Genomic DNA, 22,950 nt, shown 5'->3' with positions numbered 1-22,950 from the left:
TTATTGCCAATACATCCCTGAGCTTATGCTTCAATACTTTTTTCCCCACATTTCCACTCGATTACATTTAATTTCATCCATTGACCTCCCTTGGATGTGGTATCCCTTTCTCACGCTCCCTCTCCGGCCTGGAACCCTGATTCCCCGCCACAAGTGATCACCATGGTAGCCACAGAAAAGAACATCAAAAGTTGATAGAGCAGATACCAAATTGGATCGTGAACGTCACGGGGACGTGCAATGTGTTGTGGCAGTATGTGTGCACATGTCTACATGAACTGACTGACAGGGGTTAGCCCCTGCAACTTCTGGGTCTCCAGATTAAGCACATGGCCTGAGCTTGCCCTTTACCCCTTGGAGGTGCTGGCCTGCCCTGCAGCCAGTTTATTGTCTGAACGTGTGTTTAGCATGACTAGAGGGGGTTATCACAGGTTATATTTCCCAATGTTTTGGGGTGTACCCTAATTTAAAAATAAAATAAATACAGTGTAGGCTACCTCCTCCACTGCCGCTTCCACCTACACCGCCACATCCACCACCTCCTCAACATCCTACTCCATATGGACCTCATCCATTATTAATTTTTTTTTTTGCATATTTTATGTTATTTGAAGTAATTTCCCTATCCACATTTGTTTGCAGAGCACTTGCCATGCTTTTAACCACATTTTGATGCCATTTGAAGCTCTCTAGCCCTTTCCATGACATTTTATTAGCCATTTTAGTGTTCGGGTCCCCATTGACTTCAATGGGGTTCGGGTTCAGGGTCAAGTTCGGGTCCCGAACTCAAACTTTTTTGTGAAGTTCGGCCAAACCCGTGAACCTGAACATCTAGGTGTGTGCAGCACGTTAGCAAGACTTACAATTTAACCCTGCCACAAGTTTGTGGGAAGTTATCCTTGCTATCTGGGAATATATCTCCAGCCACAGAATCCAAAGTTCTTTGCTGTCAGGTGAACACCTATTGGCTAATTTTAGGGGTCTGTACTGGCCGACAGTTACATATTTATCTTGTGAACGCCTAATGTACCTCCATCCACAGAATCCAAAGTTCTTTGCTGTGATGTGAACGCCTATTGGCTCATTTTTAGGGCCTGTACTGGTTGACAGTTATATATTTATCCTGTGACCGCCTAATGTACCTCCAGCCACAAAATCCTACAAAGTTGTGTGCTGTCAGGTGAATGCCTATTATCTAATTTTTGGGGCCTTACTGGAGTGGCAAGTTCTCACAACAATACTTAGTGCACCAATCATTAATATCTCAATGAGACCTTATAAAATGTGACGTTGCGTCTACCGCGAAAAAATAAATCGCATCAATACGGATTTTCACAATGGCACTTTTAAAAAAAAAAAATCGATCTGCATATACAGCGATTATTATAAAATGCATGTGAAATGTAGTCAAATACACTGCTTTAATGCCAAATTACTTACAGTGATCAGAAATTCTTCCTCAACGTCGCGAAAATTGTTGCCAATCATCTTTTCTGATTGCATCCAACTTCGGTCTGGTGGAAATCCAGTTGCTGTAGTAGGCCACGCATATTTTGTGCATACGCATAGGCTGAAATTACATTGCCGATATTTTGCATTGAAAAAAATTATAAATGAAGATCGCTAATTCGAATAATGCATCTGGTATGTCACCGTCAATGTTGTGGGATTATTTATGCACTTCCAGTAAGTATTTGCTGGCTGCAAATATGACCTGAAGATATTCCAGGTTTGTCTGCCTTTAAAGTGAATGAGGCCTGGCCGAACTTGCGGTTCGCGAACATTTGATCGCGTTTGCGAACCGTCATGGCTGATGTTCATTATTTTTGTCGGTTAACTGGTATATCAAATCAGTAGAAATTATTTGTTCCAATGGTGTTTGTCACTATCTGTACCTGCAATAACGCAGCAAAACCGCAAACAAATGCTGCACTACCTAAATGCACTATATAGAAAGTATATTATTGGTATATAACACCCCTGCTTCAATCAGTTTCTTTGCAGGGCAACTGGTATATCACACCAGTAGAAATTATTTGTTCCAATAGCGTTTGTCACTCTGTTTAGATGTGGTAACGCAGCAAAGCCGCAAACAAATTCTGCACTACCCAAATGCACTATATAGAAAGTATACTATTAGTATATAATACTTCTCCTTCAATACATTTTTTTTTTGGGGGGGGCAACTGGTAAATCACACCAGTAGAATTTATTGGTTCCAATAGTGTTTGTCACTCGGTGTAGATAATGCGGTAATGCAGAAAAAACGCAAAGAAATGCTACACTACTTAAATGCACTATATAGAAAGTACATTTCTGGTATATAACACCCCGCTTCAATCAGTTTTTTGCAGGGCAACTTTTATATCACACTAGTAGAAATTATTTGTTCCAATAGCGTTTGTCACTCTGTGTAGCTGCGTTAACGCTGCAAAATCACATTTAAATACTGCACTTCCCAAATGCTCTATATAGAAAGTATGTTATTGTTATATAACACCCCTGCTTATCACATCAGTAGAAATTATTCTTTCCAATTGCGTTTGGCACTCTGATTGCCTGATTGGAGTCGGGAAGGAATTTTTTATTCCCCTAAATGGAGAAAATTGGCTTCTACCTCACAGTTTTTTTTTGCCTTCCTCTGGATCAACTTGCAGGATGACAGGCCGAACTGGATGGACAAATGTCTTTTTTCGGCCTTATGTACTATGTTACTATGTAGCTGTGGTATCGCAGCAGAACCACACAAAACTGCTGCACAATACAAATGCACTATAATATACTTTCTAAGTTAGAAAGTATATTATAAGTATATTACACCCTTCAGTAAGTCCCACCTATCGATAGCACACCTATACCAGTCCTTAAAATGACTTTTGTGGCCCTATTAGCTAGCGTTTGGTGTCCCTAACAGCCTGTCCCTGCTCCACACAGCCACCTCTCCCTGCACTGGCAATAGACTGAATATAAAATGGCGGTCAGATCGTTTTTTTTTATAAGATAGGGTGTATGTCCATGTGCTGAAACGTCTCACTTGGCTGTCCTGTAGTGATGTGCAGATATCAGCCGGGACGGTTTGCGAACCGCAAGTTTGTTTCGGGCCCTGTTCACTTTAGTGGCAGGTGAATCTGAAAAACCTTCAGCTCATATTTGCAGCCACCAAATACTTAGTAGAAGTGTACAAATAGTCCCACACCATGGACAGTGACATACTGGAGGGGGATAAATGACAAAAATTCCCACAAAAAATATGTATTTTAATTAGGGGCCATTTTTATTTGTCTTGAAGGAAAATTATCTGAAATGTGTCCTGCTGAAGTCTAGAAAAAATGTATTTTATGCAACAGGAGTACAGACCTTAAAAATTAGGTATTCATCTGACATAAAAGAAATTGTGATTATGTCGCTCGAGGTACATTATGAGGTCACTGAATAACAATTTTAATGTAGCCCACTTTTTGGGGGGCAACTGGTATATCACCCTAGTAGAATGTATTTGTTATAATGGCGTTTGTCACTATCTGTAGCTGCAATAACACAGCTAAGCCTCAAAGAAATGCTGCACTACCTAAGTGCACTATATAGAAAGTATATTATTGGTATATAACACCACTGCTTCAATAAAAAAATTTAGGGGGCAACTGGTATATTACACCAGTAGAAATTATTGGTTCCCATAGCTTTTGTCACTCTATGTGTAGATGCGGTAATGCAGCAAAGCCCGTAAACAAATGCTGCACTACCTAAATGCACCCTATACAAAGTAAATTATTGGTATATAACACCCCGCTTCAATCAGTTTTTTGGGGGGGTCAACTGGTAAATCACACCAGTAGAAATTATTTGTTCCAATAGCGTTTGTCCCTCTCTATAGCTGCAGTATCGCAGCAGAACCACACACAACTGCTGCACAATACAAATGCACTATAATATACTTTCTATGTTAGAAAGTATATAATAAGTATATTACACCCCTCAGTATGTCACACCTATCAATAGCACACCTATACTAGTCCTTAAAATGACTTTTGTGGCCCTATTAGCTAGCTTTTGGTGTCCCTAACAATCTGTCCCTGCTACACACAGCAACCTCTTCCCACACTGGAAAAAGACTGAATATAAAATGTCGGCCAGATCAGGTATATTTATAAGGTAGGGGGTATGTTCATGTGCTGAAACATCTCAATTGGCTCTCCTGTACCACCTGATCGATGTGTTATTGGTCAAAGTTCTTCACATTGTAAAAGAATATAGTGGGCGTGAATATCGCCATATGTTCGTATGTTCTGCAAATTGCGAACACACAAAGTTTGCTGTGAAACAACCGCCGGGTGAACCGCAAGGCCATCTCTAGTGTCCTGTACCACCTGATGGATGTTTCATGGGTCAAAGTTCTTCACAATGTAAAAGAATATGGCGCCGGCAGACATCGCCAGATGTTCGCCCGTCCGGCGAACCACAAACGAGCAAAGTTTGTCGTGAAACGACCGCCGGGGCGATCCGCAAGGCCATATCTAGCCAGGTGTATAACACACTCCATTGCCCTTTCCTTTACAACTGGACCCCTCAAAAAACATGCATGCTTACCGCATATTTTCTATTTTTTTTAGAATGAGAGCCAATGACAGTTGGATGAAACTCTATAGGAATTTATCATGCAAAGCTGTATACTTAGATACATAATGAAAATGTTTAAGCAAAGTACTATAGTGTTTGAATGAGCTGCTTGTACTTTTCAGCTACACGGTATTTAGCCGTCATGGAAATTCCAATACCTTTCTGACATTACTAAGGATAACCTATGAGAAATGGCAACAATCAGAATGATATATTTCTAGGCTATAAATTTATTTGATTTTCTCAGTTTTGCAAACTTCAAAATAACCTACAGTGCAAAACATTAATCTGAACATTTCTGAACTACTAGATGCACCATGGCCTCTGCAAATGTATTTATGGTGCAAGTGTGCCTTTCTTCTTTAAAAGGATATAATAACGTCACGTGATGCCAGTAATTGTCAGCTTTGGACTGGACGTTTTTGGGCATGCGAGGGAAATTATTCAGAAGATCCACTGTTCATATATATCAAATATCTGCACATCTACTTTGCATAATAAAATTGTCTTTGTCATCAAACACATAGCACCTGTCATCAATAAGGGGATATAGGGTTGTGAATTAACCCATTAGGCTGGGTTCACACCTGAGCGTTTTACAGCGCGTTCCTACGCGCTGTAAAACGCACAACAGGCAAGAACCAATGATTCCCTATGGGAATGGTTCTCACCTGGGCGTTTTACAGCGCGTACGATCGCGCTGTAAAACGCCCGACGCTCAAACAAGTGCTTGAGCTTTTTTTTGGGCGTTTGTCGCGCGTTCCCGCACATAGATATTCGGGAACGCGCGACAATGTGTGCACGCCTGTCTCTGTATGCGCGATTGTAAACGCCCGTACAATCGCGCATACAGAGCGCTCGTTTCAGAACGCTCAGGTCTGAACCCAGCGTAAATATAGATATGTAACAATCTGTGAATTAGAAACCAAGCAGGGTCAGCGTTGGGGGCAATTGCCCCCTGCTGTTAGATACTTAAGTGAGCTGAGTGTGGGAGTCATTTCTTTTTTTTTTTTTTTGTTTATTCCTTTATTTTCCTCCTCCACATGCTCTCCTACTGTCTATCTAACATGCTGCAGAGTTCCCTGTAAACACAGTCACCACTACTGTTCCTTCCGCACAGTCTCCCCATCTCACCAGACCTCAGTGACAGCCCAGCATTACTCACAATCCTGATACCACAGACCGGTGTAACGTTACATTGCCCTACTATGTGAGATTTCCCTACCTCGTAACTTCCTGTCGCACCGGAAATGACTTGAGGAGGCAGGCCGATCTGCGCATGCACAAAACGACGATTTAGGGAAATCTCACAGCGGAGTTCAGCTGGACACAGGGACACTGCGCTGGAGAGCCTCACTAGCCTTAGGGTAGGGAAAGATTACGTCCCAGTGCGCATGTCACGCACGGCATCCGCTCATGTGAAACAGCCCTTAGTCTCCCAATTTTCTGCTGACAGTCCGCAGATCGCGGCTGTCATCAGGAAACATTGGAAGATGATGGGACGCAATTTGGGAGATAGGCTGGTGATGTCTGATGTTGGGAGCACCAAGACTAGCGTAAGAGCACTGTGTGGCTTCACGCGAACTGGCTGCTACCCCTGTTACTATTGTGTAAATTGTAACCTTATGTTGAAGGGGGATACATTTTTTAATCCGGCTACTAACAAAATGATCAAAATCACCAAGTATCTGACGTGTGATTCATCCTACGTGGTCAACTAGCTGTGATGTCCCTGTGGGAGGTGGTATGTTGGTGAGACCACGTGGGATGTGAAGACACGGTTAAATCAACATTGATACTCTATTAGAAAGGAGAAAATTGATTTGCCTGTGTCCAAGCACTTTAAAGAGGCAGGTCACACACAAAAAGGTCATCCGAGGTTCCGTACATTAGAACAAATAGAATTGGGAAGGCGGGGGGAGATAGACAAGCTCTCCTCAAAAAGCGAGAGCTATTCTGGATTTTTACCATGAAAACCTTGAGGCCCAATGGGCTGAACGTTGACTTTAGAGTGGATTAGTGGTGTCTCTCTCTGGGCACTGCGCTGTCCGCATTCCCTACTTTGGGTTTAGTGAAATGTGTGTACAAAATAATCAAGTTAATCCTTTTTTTAACAAAATTGTTTTCTTTAGTCTTGCATGCCTGCCACAGCCATGACTGACATCTTGCACAGAGAGAGGAGCGTCCTGTGCCTTGTCGGCTACCCACGATTTTTTGCTGTATTATATGCAGTTAGGATAGCACGGTTTTAGCCCTGTTTCAGATGTGGGGTGTGATCTAAGACATGGGGAGCTACCCACACAATGTATATTTGTAATATTTTTTATATTTGTAAGAAGCTGGTGATACAGTTAAGATTATTTCCCGGTCTGATACTGACCACTCAGTGCATCAGGTAGATGGTGAGGTGGGTTATGGGGGGCGGCATTGACTTGCTGCGACGGCGCCGTCTCCTCCTCATCCCGGCGGTGACTTGTCCGTAGTCACGGCTGGTCCCCGCTGTGGGACACCAGCCTTTACTGTTTTGTGCACTGATAAATGGTTTTAGAACCGGACCTTGGGGTTGATAGGACGCTGGAGCCTGGATGCCCATGTGTGCGTGAATCGCATAATATTGGGAGTCCTGGTGTCCATACGATCTAGACCTATATGCTAGTATTGAATTATCCAAAACAAGTTGTTTATTTGTTGAGGGCTAATCATGTGATAATGATCACATAACCACTGGTGGGAGGCTGACACCTCTGCATGGACATGCGCACACTGGCGGATGGATGGACCGGGCCATCTTTGATTGGGGTTTCACTCAGTCTCTACGTCCGATGGATCGCACGATTTTGGTGTTCCCGCGCATGCGCAGAGACTGAATGGGGACGCCGCCGAGACCGCGATGCTCTATGTGTGCAACCTGTCAGTTGAGTGCGAGTTTGTAAGTTTGCAATTAGTAAAGGGTTTACACCTGCACTTGTTTATAATCAATTACAGTACATCATGTATGTTTAGGACACAGTATGTAATGAATTATGGCACTTTGTATATGTACTGTATTTATGAATTGTTTTGATACTATTTATGACACTTATTTATATGTTTTAATTGCTGCTATTATGAATTTGGTTACTTTTATGTATAAATTGCTTTGATTGCATTATTGATTGACACACCTATATAACTTGTGACTGGTACACATGTGCACATAGCTTGAGAAAGACTGCAACAAGCGGTTGAAATGTTGCTGCTATTGACATTGGGTGAATAAACAGCAGTTCTTTTTACATCCTTGGTGTGCTGCTGGCCTTCTTTCATCTCTCTCTCTCTCTCTCTCTCTCTCTCTATATATATATATATATCAGGACGTTCTGTGTGGGTGAAGCTAACATAGTTCCGCCCCCATCCTTTGCCTGCACTTGCTCCAGGCTGCAATGCCTAAACATCAGACTGGGATGACTGGGCCTTTTCCTACATCGGACCCCCAGGCTCAGACCTCAGCTGCAGGAATGCAGGAGCTCCGAGTCCCAGGACCCTCTTATCAAGCACCTGGCCTGTTCCCTCTCCAGCTGGTGAGTCCATCCAGTAAAATGCATGCAGCCGTGTCTGTGGAGGAGAGGCGCAGGGCTGGTGGTGGTCACACTCTCAATGTAGCAGCCCCGCACAGCCCCTCAAGTACTGGTCGTCACTCACCTGTGAGTTCCCACTGTCAGCTCTATGTTTTCCTTGTGGCCCCTCTGTGATCTCCCTGTGCCCCCTCCTATATGCTCCAGGTGTGTTCTCCCTGTGACCCCTGTTTGAGCTCCCTGTTTCCCTGTTTGTGCTCCCTGTGCCCGCTGTGTGAGCTCTATGTGTGCTCCCTGTGATCCTGTGTGTGCTCCCTGTGCGTATGGTGTGAGCAACTTGTGCCCCCTGTGTGTGCTCCCTGTGCCCCCTGTGTGTGCTCCCTGTGCCCCCTTTGTGTGCTCCCTGTGCATACCGTTTAAGATCCTTGTGCCCCCTGCTTTGTGTGCTCTCTGTGCCCAAGGTGCTAATTTCAATTGACACATAGCTGTTTGGGCCATAGAGGGTTCCAGTTAAAATAATGAAGATGGCACGATTTAGGTGGTCTGCAATATTAATGGGGGGGGGGGGGGGCATTAGAGAATAGATTAAGAATCTGAGTTCAAATTAGCAGTATCTTTTTTTTCTTTTTTTTTTTCCTTTCAGTACTTAGGGGGAGCATACCAGGGCTGCTATTAATAGGAATTTGTAAATCTATGTTGCACATTGTGACAGTATCACAGTCCCCTATAACAGTGTGTCATTCACATATTTCCTATAACAGTGCAATCTACAGATGCTCCATAACAGTGTGTCAACCACATATCCCCTATAACACTGTCATCCAAGGATCCCCCATAACAGTGTGTAATCCACAGATCCCCCATAACAGTGTGTCATCCACAGATCCCCCATAACAGTGTGTCATCCACAGATCCCCCATAACAGTGTATCATCCACAGGTTCCCCATAACAGTATGTCATCCACAGATCCCCTATAACAGTGTGTCATCCACATATCTCCCATAACAGTGTAATCCACAAATTCTCCATAACAGTATCATCCACAGGTGCCCCATAACAGTGTGTCATCCATAGGTCCACCATAACAGTGTGTCATCCACAGGTCTCCCATAACAGTGTGTCCCACAGATGTCCCATAACAGTGTAATCCACAGATGCCCCATAACAGTGTGTCAACCACATATCCCCTTTAACACTGTCATCCACAGATCCCCATAACAGTGTGTCATCCACAGATCCCATAACAGTGTGTCATCCACAGATCCCCCATAACAGTGTGTCATCCACAGATCCCCCATAACAGTGTGTCATCCACAGATCCCCCATAACAGTGTATCATCCACAGGTCCCCCATAACAGTGTGTCATCCACATACGCCCCATAAAAGTATGCCATCCACAGATCTCCAATTACTGTGTGTCATCCACAGATCCGCCATATCAGTGACACCCCCCCCCCCCCCCCACACACACACACACACACACACACACACCTGCATTAAGATTGTTTAAGCACGAAAAAAACTCTGTGAACATACCCAAAGAGGCTGCAGGATCAGCATCTTAAAGTGGAAAGGCTAAAGAGAGATAATGTGGCATTCTACAATCAGCTGCTGTGGTTGCAACCGCTGTCCATGCCTACAAAGTCCTGTCAGACTACTGGTCCAATATTTCAGGATTTGGGGCTCCACTTTCAATTTTGCCCAGGGCCACACTTTGTCTAAAACCAGCCCTGAAACCAAGCAAAGATGTAGGAGAGTAGTTTAGTTCACCTGTGCTAGCTTTTGGTATGCAGAGAAGCAAGAGGAGGCTTGGCTTGAGAGACAATCATTTTGATTTGTACTCCACTTAAATCCTGCCATGAGACAGTTCAATGTCAGTTATTTTACTTTCAACCTGGTTCCTGTATGATATATTGCTATGTCTATTTTTTTATTTTTTATTTTTATATATTTTATTCGTTACAATACAAAAAAATCATGTCAATGTTACATTTGTGGTATTATAAAAATCCATAAGTCTGTCAATTCTGATTTGTAAACATGATTAACAATAATTTCATATAGGGGTCCATGGTTGTGTAAATATTAAAAATCAAATGGGGATCTCACATACTGGGGGAAAAGCAGGATCCACCCGGCATCCGGAGCTTAATCAAGCGGATACATGCATCCTCCCTTTTGACGTAATATTATCTATAAAAGGCAGGGATCAGAGGCCCGCAACCCAGACGGTCACCAGGCAACAAGCGCACACCACGTGCACCCACTTCCGAGCATGGGTTAACACAATGGCAGGATTAACAATCATGTGACCAGTCACCTGATACACACATAGACCATGCGTACCGGGCTTACAGCGATCTTTGATCACAAACTTTTCATAAAGCAAGAGAGGGGGTCCAGCAGTCTTCTATCACGATGGTGGAAAAACCACTCACATGTTTTCCTGCCTCATCCCCATATAATTGAAAGTTGAATATTGATGCCCTACATAGCCATGCCTCACATGTATTCAAATTAGTGTCTCATATGCCAGAAGACTCGGATCGAGTGTCACTCGGCAGTCACCGACAGTTAAAGAAAATGTGGACAGAGACATAGCCGAAAACTGACTCCGTCCCATTAAGAGAACACATAATAACACCCATACCACACATGTGTCATGTAACTGCCCGCAGTCCAACCTCATGTCTGGCAGGAAGAACCGCGTCTCGGGTCACACCTGCTGCCCAGGCCCCCCCCCCCCCCCCCGTGGTCCCAAGCCCCGGACCCCCGTCCATAAGCCGCACAATATTATGGAAAGATAAAAAAATTAACCATTATTTAGTGCCGGTGGGTCCTGCCATCCTCCAGCATTACTAGAGATACTCCAGTGATCAGATGTGACTTCCTATATTTCAAAGTTACAATTCATATAATTACTATGTCTATTTTGTGAGTATTCTTGTTTTTGACCTGACTTGTTTGCCAGCTTACTGTTTGTCTTCTCTTTGTCCACAGATCCTCCATAACAGTGTAATCCACATATGCCCCATAACAGTGTGTCATCCACAGATCCCCCATAACAGTGTGTAATCCAAATATCTCCCATAGCAGTTTAATCCACAGATTCCCTATAACAGTGTCATCCACAGGTACCCCATATGTGGCATTCTACAATCAGCTGCTGTGCTTGCAACCGCTGTCCGTGCCTACAACGTCCTGTCAGACTACTGGTCCAATATTTCAGGATTTGGGGCTCCACTTTCAATATTTCCCAGGGTCACACTTTGTCTAAAACTGTCCCTGAAGCCAAGCAAAGAGGTAGGAGAGACCATTGCCAGAAAGTAGTTTAGTTCACCTGTGCTAGCTTTTGGCATGCAGAGAAGCAAGAGGAGGCTTGGCTTGAGAGACAATCATTTTTCACTTTCAACCTGGTTCCTGTGTATGATATTACTATATCTATTTTGTGAGTATTCTTGTTTTTGACCTGACTTGTTTGCCTGATTACTGTTTGTCTTCTCCTTGTTTGCTGTTTAATGACTATTCTGCCTTTGCATCCCTGCACTTTTGTCTCTCTTGGTCCTGACTCTGCTTTTGATATTTCTATTTAATACTGTTTTGGTCTAGCAGCATTTGTAGCAGTACATGAACCATCACTGCTACTTATAGCAAGGTTGCAGGTGTGAGATTGACAGGGCTGAGCAAAATGTCCAGTACTTTCAATCAAGGAGAAAGTGGGAGCCTATTGAGCGGTAGTGATGAGCCTCCCGCTCATCACTACCGCTCAATAGGCTCCCACTTTCTCCTTGATTGAAAGTACTGGACATTTTGCGCAGCCATATTCAATTTCTCAAAATTTTGCAAATATTTGATTTAATATTCGTCTTATATTGGTTGAAATCTAATATTTGTCATTATTCTATTTATCACGATTAATATGCAATTTAATTATTTGCATATTGCGATTTTCATTTTATTTTTTTAACTCTATAAGGCAACTTTCCTATTGGTTGGCTATAGGTGTATTTTTTGCAGCCACAAAATACTTAGTAGATGAGCACACATAGTCCCACAACATGGACACTGACATACCAGACGTATTAAGCAAATTTGCGATCGACAAGCATTCTTTTTTTATCTGCAAAATTTCGGCAAAGTATTAATCACAAGAGCACATGCGCTAGGAAGGCGTGGCCTAGAGAAACTGGTTTGCACCGACTAAACAATTAGATGGATGCGATGGTTGGAGCGAAGTTCAACGACAAAGAGGAAGAACTCCTGGTGACTGTAAGTAATCTTACATTAGTGTACAAGTAGTGTATTTGATTACATTTCACCAGCATGTCTGAACAATCGCTTTATATGCATAAAGAGGGTTATAAAAAACCGCCAGTGCGACCTTCTGCAAATCAAATTTTTCTCAAGTGCACCAAACTTCAAATTTTATAAGGTCTCACTGGATATTAATGATTTTTACACTAAGTGTTCCTGTGACATCACACCCACTATGTTAGTAGCATATTTGTATGGACAGCAGAGAAATAGATTTAACATGCACATTGCACATCCATTGTCATGCCGCATACTATATGATGTCATACGCTCCAATTCACAAAATAGAATAAATCATCACTCAAAATAGAATTTAAGCAAATATCTTTATTTATTTAGTTGGGTAATTAAAGGCCGCAATGCTTATTACTTAACCAATTAATTATAATCTGGTTAATCCAATTTATTCTCAAATATAAATAAGTAAATATTTAAACCAATAAACCATATAACACTCAGTCCACTCAGAGAGTGACTTAACCCCCGTCAATAAGCAAAGCGACAAAATAAATAGGGAAGGGAGGGAGGGAACTTGAAAAATACTTACGTGAATGAGCCAAAATCGTTATTTTCTGTTCTTTTATAGGTTCTCAAACTGGCAGTTAAAGTGATCTCCAATCAAATTTGAAGATATCAGCGCAAGCACCCACAGCATCTGGGTTAACCCATTCTTCACATAGGTAAGTAAATAATATAATCAACATATTAACTGTAATGTTAGGTGCCATGTCATCATGGCTCACCACACTGAATTTATCAGTATGGTTCGCTCCATGATGTCATACGCTCCAATTCACAAAATAGAATAAATCATCACTCAAAATAGAATTTAAGCAAATATCTTTATTTATTTAGTTGGGTAATTAAAGGCCGCAATGCTTATTACTTAACCAATTAATTATAATCTGGTTAATCCAATTTATTCTCAAATATAAATAAGTAAATATTTAAACCAATAAACCATATAACACTCAGTCCACTCAGAGAGTGACTTAACCCCACAACGCCACATAAAAACAAGTGGCCCAATAAACATTGCAAGCCTTTAATAAAAACCATTATCAATTATGTTCTGCAAATCTGAAATGAATATATCACATCCAATATCAGAAAGCTGATCATCCTTTTCTTGGTAAAGTCCTCTAACGAATCCTTCTAATTCAACATGTCTGTAATTGCCATGACCAATTTCCTTCAAATAAATCTCCATTTTTTTTTATTAATTCTTTTCCTAATTGTTTCCAGAAAGGATAACTCAGAATTGAACCAAGAAAATTTTGGGATGATGTCAGAAAATACGAGTACAACACCATCAAGTAAGTAGCATATTTTACATAACAATTCTTTTAATTCATAAATTAACAAATGCGTTTTGATTTTTCCCAAATCAAACGAGCCAATATGTAAAATAAACAGGTCAGGTTTCGACATTTTTGAATATATAAGGCTGACATTCTTGAAGATATCAGAAATTTTAAGGTCAGCAAAGGAAAACCAGTTTATGGAAAATTCTGCTGAATAACCTAAATTAACAGTAGAATGTCTAAAAGCAGATCTTCTCTCAGCCAATTGAATCAGTTCATCACCAAAAATCCATACAACTTTTGAAGGTCCTATATCAATAATGGGGGATTTGAGATTTTATTGTCTGCAGCAATCTCGCTTAATCTTAGAGCAGCAAAGAAAGCTATAGAAAATGCTGCAGAAAATAAATTGGTTTCATATTCCGAAGAACAAACTAATACTAAATTACATATGACCTTTTGTAACAATTCAATAGATAAAGGGCTGGTCTTAACATTGTGGACTGACTTTCTTTTGATACCTTTAATCATTAGTTTAATGATAAAATTATTCAGAATAGAGCTTTCGCCTTTTAATTTAAAGAAAAAAGAAATGCCCGATAATTTTTTAGAAATAGAATCGGCTTGTAAACCGTTGTTGTAAAGATATATAATAAATTTGATAAAATTCCCTACATTAAAATCAATGTAAGAAATTTTTTGAGATATGCAGAAAAGCTTCCAATCCAACCATGCGGCAGAATATGCTGCCCATGTATTCTTGGCTAATGAACCAAAATTAAGTTCATTAGTTAATCCTCTGATATCTCCCAAAGATGAGTTGGACAAGGAATTCCCATTCGGGAAGCTCGAGGTGTCATTAAGAAGAATTCCTTGAAGCGCTGTCGGGACAAATAATCAGCAATATAATTAGTTTTCCCAGAAATAAATCTAGCTTTTATCCAAATGTTAAATTTTAGACATTGAAAAACTATCTTACGCAATAATGAAGAAACTAACGGAGACTTTGAAGTTAAACAGTTTATGGAAAAAACTACTCCCATATTGTCCGACCTTAGCAGAATTCTCTTATTCTGAAACACTGAGGACCAAATTGTTAGAGAAACTAGAACTGGAAATAATTCTAGAAAAACCAAATTTTTTGAGTACTTGTTATTAGTAATCCAATTTAAAGGCCAACGTTCGGCAGACCAAAAGTTGTCAAAATAAGCACCATATCCAATAGCACCAGACGCATCTGTATAAAGAGACAAGGTGTCTGAGCCAACAAACTCTTCCTGCCAAATGGTGTGACCGTTAAATTCACATAAAATTGCAACCAAACTGAAATGTCATCCTTTAGTTGTTTGGTGATGCGAATATGGGATCGAGGTGAGGACTTACCTGATGTGGCAGCATACAATCTTTTAGAAAAGACCCTTCCCATGGGAATCACACGAGAAATAAAATTAAGAGAACCTAAAAGAGACTGAAGTTGTTTAAGCGTAATTTTTTCTTTTCCGGATATGCGAGTTAATTGTTGAACAGTATTCTGGATTTTTTCCATTGGTATGCTAAATTCCATTGTTACTGTATTTATATCTATGCCCAAAAACTTGAGATTCGTAGTAGGATAGACAGTTTTATCTACAGCTAATGGAATGCAGAAATATTTAGCTATACCAATGAATCTATTCAGAAGATTCATACAATCATCCGAATCTACACGACCTATAAATAAAAAGTCATCGAGATAATGTAGTAAAAATCCACTACCTGAGTGAATATCCATAACCCAGTGTAGAAAAGTTGAAAACGCCTCAAAATAAAAGCAAGATAGGGTGAATCCCATGGGAAGGGCCATATCATAAAAGAATTTATCGAGAAAATAAAAACCCAAAGAATTATAACCGATGGGGTTTATAGGTAGTAGTCTGAAAGCAGATTTAATGTCAGCTTTGGCAAGAAGAGAATTGCGGCCTGCTTTTTGTAAAAAAGACAAAGCTTGATCAAATGAGGAGTATTTCACACTGGCTTTATTTTTTTCCATCTCATCGTTAAGGAACTGAATTTAGGATAAGATAAATTGTGAATAAGACGAAAAGAATTTGGTTCTTTTTTAGGAACTAAAGCTAAAGGAGATATACGAAAATTCAAGAAGGGGGGAGAATCAAAGGGACCAGCAATCCTACCTGCCAAAATTTCAGATTCAATTTTTTCTTTAACAATGTCAATATTTTGTTTTACAGATAACGCATTTTCAACTAGAATGCAACCTGGACCCACAAATTCAGGTATGAAAAACCCATTGGTAAAACTGTCAATTAATAAATTAGCCATCTGAATGTTTGGGTAATGACCTAGCCACTGAATTATTATTGGCAAATTCAGCGGAGTCACCTTGTTTAAACGATTGAATTTCCTTGTTAGAAATTGGGAAGTGAATACCTTGTTTTTTAAAACATTTTGAGGCTGAATGAGAACCGGCACAGAAAGAACACTCGTGTCGGTATTTGCAATTATGTTGCCATCTGCAATGCGACTCGTTAAATGCGAAACAGATACCTTTTTTGACGTTAATGAAATTGGGTTGACGAAAAAGATTGTTTTTGTTAGGGAGCATTAAATTCAACCAAAGCCCGACATCTTTACTACCCCAATTTAGATTCGGATATACTGCAAGTTTCTGACGAAAGGATTCGTCATACAGACACCAACCCATTCCGCCAAAATTTCTATATGCCTCCAAAATAGTATCTACATGGTAAATTAAACCAGTACAAAGACTAGGAAATTTTTCACCCAAAACTGCTGCGTATATATTAAATGCTTGCAGTCAGTTAAAAAAGGATTTCTGGTGTAATTTTCTATTTTCTTCAGAATCTGATTTTTTGTCTTTCAATAATTCACTTTTTAAATTCTCACTAGATGAAGGAAGAAGAGAAAAAATTTCAACATATTCTTTTCTCCAAATTTTTTCTTTCACGCTCAAGGGTAAATGAAACCCTAATGGAGAAATTTGACACGCCAGAACTTCTTTAACAGATGTCTCTTTTATACCTGAGTTAAATTCAAGCTCAGGAATTACTGCCATTTCAGGGTTAATATTGGACATTTTAGGTACATTAGTGAACGGTTGAATGGTTGAATTAGCAGCAGTCAGACTATTAAGGGTATTAACTTGACTGACATCTGCTAATCCAGACCAAACATTTTTTGGTGACTCATCCTTTTTAGATAGGTAAAGTAAAAATTCATCAAACAACTGAATCTTCAATTTAGAAGAATCAATGTCAAGTGAATTAATCTCTTGATTAATAGTGCCCTGCGGTTTGCAGTCACTTAAAAAGTTATAATTCAGCTCACCAGAAGCAGATGATGTAGGAGGATGATCAACTGTTGAAGCAGGTGATGGCTCCTGAGTGACAGTTGAATGCTGTTGAAAATGACGCCGTTGAATTTTCCTGCTGGCTCGGCTTGAAGATAAGTTGGTTTTCTTGGTCTTAGAAGGAGGCGCATATTGTGAAGGGGAATATGCCCTCTTGTCTCTCCGCTGACGTTTTTTAATCGGCGAGCGGGTCTCAGGTTTTTCGCGCATGCGCAAAAAATTATCGCAGGGAGGATCGATCAGTTCGGCGCTCGCGCCAGGTACTGCGCAGCAGACGGGATTAGAAGATAAAAGAAGCTCTTCTTGCTGGTCCGGTCCTTGCTGTAAGCACTTCCTCAGCCATTCTTCTCCCCCTTTGCTTTCTGCTCTGAAAATAAGTTGTTTCAACAGATCTTCCATGACACAGATGAACGCAGGTCTGTCTCTTGAAAAATACTTACGTGAATGAGCCAAAATCGTTATTTTCTGTTCTTTTATAGGTTCTCAAACTGGCAGTTAAAGTGATCTCCAATCAAATTTGAAGATATCAGCGCAAGCACCCACAGCATCTGGGTTAACCCATTCTTCACATAGGTAAGTAAATAATATAATCAACATATTAACTGTAATGTTAGGTGCCATGTCATCATGGCTCACCACACTGAATTTATCAGTATGGTTCGCTCCATTCCGCACACACACACTATATTCCGCACACACACACTATATTCCGCACACACACACTATATACCGCACACTCACAATATATACCGCACACACACTTTATACTGCACACACACAGATACACACACAGAGTCTATGGATTATAATTTGTGTCCTGTTGGTCAGTACTCAGGAGAAGCTTTCTTTGACCGCCAGTATTTGCTGGTTCATTTAGAGTTACCCAGGGTGCTGTACACCCCATACCGTACCGTCACTTCACTAGACAGGTACATCTCTGCTTAGCTGGAGAATATCTGATAGCTCAGACCCCACCCACATACAGTCGTAATACAATCCCATCTTCTAACCGTAACAGTAAGACCACATGCTCACGGGTGTGTTTTTTCAGAACTACGACTGTACAAACCCGTCCTGCCGTCCTGCAGAGTGGACGAGCGAACAGCGTCATTGGTTGCTAATTCACTATGACACCGTGCGCTTCTTGCCGCCACCACTGTACAGTAGTACACTTGTATAGATCATACAAGTGTATCACAGTACAGTGGTGGTGGCCGGAAGCGCACATCGTCATAGGAACCAATGACACCGTGCGCTTGTCCACTCTGCAGAGGACGGCAGGACGGGTTTGTACGGTCCTTAGTTTTTTTAAAAACATGCCCGTGTGCAGGCGGCCCAAATCTAATATTTCCACCTCAAAGCATTAAATACTATTTACAGTTTACTTGAATAAATTATTTTCAAAGCTATTATTGTAAAAAATTGGGATTATATTCCTGCATTTTTGTCTTGCAGCGGATGTTGGGGCGGGGATATGACCGCACCCGGTCCCACGCCGAGAAGCAGAGAATTGTGCAGGAGCTGGCCTATGAAATCTGGTGCCAAATGGGTGTAAAACACAGCTGTCTGGCCATTATAAAAAAATGGTCAGACATGAAGAGAAAACAACGGCGGTTTATAAAAAGAATCCAGGACGAAAAATGCCCAGGTAGATACGTAAATAACTTTTATATGTTTTGCTAACACTTTGTAATGTATACAGTGCTAAGCAAAAGTATTCACCCCCCTTGACTTCATTCTTTTTTTGTTGCCTTACCCCCTGGAATTAACATGGATTGTTTGAGTATTTGCCTCATTTAATTTGTAGAACATGCCCACAACTTAGACCTTCTTTTAAATTGGTTAATTGTAAAGCATACAACAGATAGGACAAAATAACATAAAAGTTCAATATTCACCCCCTAAAGTCAATACTTTTGTAGAGCCACCTTTTGCGTCCATCACAGCTTCAAGTCGCTTTGGATAAGTCTCTATGAGCAGTTGTCACATCTTACCATTAGGGTTTTTGCCCATTCCTCCTTGCAATACTGATTCAGCTCCTTCCAATTGGATAGTTTTCACTTGTGAACAGCAATCTTTAAGTCTAACCACAGATTTTCTATTGGATTGAGATCTGGGCTTTGACTAGGCCATTCCAACACATTTATATACTTACCCTTAAACCACTCAAGTGTTGCTTTAGCCGTGTGTTTGGGGTAATTGTCCTGCTTGAAGGAGAACCTCTGTCCTAGCCTCAGATCACGCACAGAGTTGGTGTCACGAGGGTGTCAAGACCCACGCCTGACTCCGTTATACCCGGGGTCAGGAAGTCGCAGCGGTTGGCTGCTCGCTCTATGTAAGATAGGGCTGTTTCCTTATGGTAGCTTTCTGGGTTTGCTTTGCAACCCTTTTTGGCTCACTCAGGGATCCGTAGCTCCTTCTCCTCAGCTGTTCCTTGTCCAGCACTCCCAACCTCCTTATATTCCCCTCTCACACTTCTCTGGTTGCCAGATATAGAGCTTCCTGCCTGGACTTCTATACTGACCCACTGGAGCTGTGTTGCTGTGTTCTCTGGTTGTTGGTCCAGAACGTTTCCCTCCGGATCCCTGTTGGACCTTTGGGGTCTGCTGTGGTCTCCCACCTGGGTTTATGTGTTTGTCTGTATTGTCTGTCCTCTCCCTGGTGTTTCCATCTTAGTGTCAGTGGTGTTGTGGAATCATATATCTAGTATCAAATGTATACTTGCTTGTATTATATCTAACAGTTTGCTTAACAAACAAGATGGCCCCTGAAGTAGCAGCCAGCTCCCTTAATAATCCCTTACTAAACACTTTATGATATTGAAATTGCTGACATAGTGCTGACATTGCTAAAGTATGGAGTGATAATGTGATACCTTGTCATGGGACTTAGTAATGTGACAATTAGATCATCAAATTAGCCGAGTCATAAAGTTCCTCTTTTTTGCTATAAAAAATCATGTAATCTGAATAAACGCAGCATCTTGCATTGACTGACTTCTCTGTGACAGTCTGTGTGTGATCTCTTTCAAGGCGTACGTATGCCAATCATTTTATACCATTCGGAGCAATACATCAACTCTTCACTGACTATTGGAGTCAGATCCAGAACCATATCAGTTGGCGCCAAACGACGTGGGGCCTGAGGATTGGACCTCCTGCTGGCGTACCCCCAGAGACTGGACCCAGAGAGACAAGCCAACGGACACCGGGACCGCGGCCCGTAATAAGAGGTGAGAAAATATATTCATCTTACCTATTCTGTGTCCCTTGGCTTAGTCTATCCATATTTGTTCTAGGGAGGGGTGCACCGACAGTGAGGCATCCTCAGGGGCATGAGAGTAAGAACCCCATTGTATTGATAAGCTTGATGTATTGTGTTTTATTATTTTTTTGTGTATGGTTGGTTTCTCTGGTCTCTGGGAGAAAGGAAAGGAGAGGCATAGACTGACAGAACAATAGAAGTCTCCTAAAGTGCCTACATTGAGGGGTAACCCTGGTGTGTAACCCCAAGAAATAGTAGAAGGGAAGGAGACGGCTTGCTGATAACCCAGTGGTGTGTTAATCTCAAGCTCAAGGTGTTTGTTTGTCAGTGTCTGTGCTAATCCAACTATCAGAGACAGACAGTAAGTGAAGGCTCCAGAACGTGTTGAAGGCTCCAGAACGTGTTGTTTTGAAAAAAATGGGTAACCGAAATAGTGTCCCGAAGGGCTATTGTTCACCTGAACAGTACGTGGCGGACCGGAGAGGAAAAGGTTATGTCAAAGGATTAAGCAAGTTAGAAAAGAATTATGGTATTGCAAAAGGAGGTGTATTGTGTTCTGCTATGTGGCAGACATTGTTGACTGAGAAAAGAGGCAAATTGAATGATGATAAGTTGATAGATACAGTCAGGGTATGGCTGGACTGTAGCAAAGAATTTGAACAGACAAAAGGAGAAGCAATGTTTGATGAAAAATCAGGACTCCATTATTATCGGCCTGGCCCAGTCTTAGTACAGGAACAGCCACCGCCCTATAACAATGGCGCAGCTGAAAGAAAAAGGGGAAGTTGGACTTGTACACATTGTAGTCAGCAGAACCCTGCCCCCCGTGATACGTGCTTAGCCTGTGGTGCTCCACGCCCACATAATCATGCTCTTTTAGCCCCCCAGCACGTCTCACCAGTCCCAGCAGTGACGCCATCTTGTCCTCAGCCAACGCCCAAGGCTGGACTTGTAATCTCCCCAAACCCTGCTCTTTCTGTCATGCCACAAGTCACTGCTATATACCCACTTGTAAATCCTGACGGCACCTACATGCTACCCAGTCAGCCCATAGCTCCAGCTCATATAATGGTAGGAGGTAGTGGTGCTGTAGATCAGGAAGATGAGGATGGGGAGAAACAAAAGGAAGATGCAGGGGAAGACTCACAGCAGACAGTGGACTATGCACCTGGTGCTGCAGCACAAACCCCAGGATATCGCAGCCCACCGCACCTTGGACAATTTTCTGATATTACCCTAAGTAGCCAGCAGGGTGCAGCAAGAGCAATGAATGAGTCTTTTCAAAACCAAATTACAGAGCTGCAAAGAGAGATCCATAACATAGGACAAGGAAATCTTGAAGCCTTAAGGGAAATATACTTGAACACTCGCCCAGTCGGGCCACCTAAGTATGTGTCCTTTACCCCCCAGCAGTTGTTCACCATAGTGAACCTCATGCCTGACCCAGATACACACCCTATGCCCTTTTATAGAAAATTGGCACAAGTTTATCAAACCTACGGGTGTACTTGGTCAGACTTGCAAAGTATTGTACAAAATAAAACTGGTGAATTTTCTTCACTTATAATGGATCACATACGCCAACCAGAACTCCCTGGAGCAAATTATGACACTCGTGATTCAGAATCTGGCCGTGATTTCATTCAGCAATTATATAAGTGGGCGAAAGACAGACTAGCAGAGCAGTCCACGACCCTGCAAGACATGGTGCAGGATAAAGCAGAGTCAGTAGAAAAGTTTGTACAAAGAGTTAAACAAAACTATAAAGATATGGGATTCAGTCCAAATGAACCTGTGCACTTAAGACTCCTAGCACGGTCATTTGTAGATGGCCTTAGGCCAGATCTGAACAAAGCTCTTGTAACCTGTCGCCCAGAATGGAAATCATTAACATTGGAAATCTTAGAACAAGTTGCAAAAGGGCTGGAGAGTAGTACAAAGAAATCCCGCATATCAGTCATGGCAGTCATGACGGGAGAAGAAAGAGAGGAAAGACCCCCGCCCCGTGTCTGTTATGGGTGCGGCAAACCAGGGCACATTAAGAGAAACTGTCGCTCCAAACATCTGTGGCCAGCAGATCAGAGCCAAAGAGGAACTTCTCCTCCATGGCCAGCTCCATCCCACTAGGACGTTGGCAAACCAGTGTTGCTGGGAGGGGACACCCCGTGTATGGCTGTCTCTGCCCCTCCTGCAGGCCCCGCCCCTCGAATCACCCTCGATGTGGCAGGGAAGGAACTCTCATTCCTTGTAGACACTGGTGCAGCCCGCAGTGTGTTATGTGAGACCGCCATACTCCCTTCCTGGCTCACAGATATGCATTTACCCTGCTCTGGTTTAGAAGGGGTCACCCAGCACAACCCTCTTACTAAGCCTCTCTTGATTACTCCCTCCACTAAATCCCAAAGCCAATCTCCACAGTTACATCTGCCCACTGGAGTAATGTCACAATTTGTTGTAAGCCAGACATGTCCTTATAACCTATTAGGCTCAGATTTTCTTCAGAAAATACGTGCCAACATCCAGTTCAA

The 22,950-nt window shown here is 41.7% G+C and overlaps 1 long non-coding RNA gene across 1 annotated transcript; it reads left to right on the top strand.

The window, feature by feature from the left end:
• The first annotated feature begins 13,108 nt into the window (after nt 1-13,108).
• On the top strand, nt 13,109-17,697 carry LOC122926417. The gene is made up of 4 exons (XR_006387667.1): nt 13,109-13,167; nt 13,733-13,803; nt 16,020-16,064; nt 17,638-17,697. It is a non-coding gene; the product is annotated as an uncharacterized LOC122926417 (long non-coding RNA).
• The last annotated feature ends 5,253 nt before the right edge of the window (nt 17,698-22,950 follow it).

Source organism: Bufo gargarizans, chromosome 2, assembly GCF_014858855.1.
Source record: "Bufo gargarizans isolate SCDJY-AF-19 chromosome 2, ASM1485885v1, whole genome shotgun sequence".
Classification (NCBI taxonomy): Eukaryota; Metazoa; Chordata; class Amphibia; order Anura; family Bufonidae; genus Bufo; species Bufo gargarizans.
This window is presented reverse-complemented; position numbering and strand designations above follow the sequence as displayed.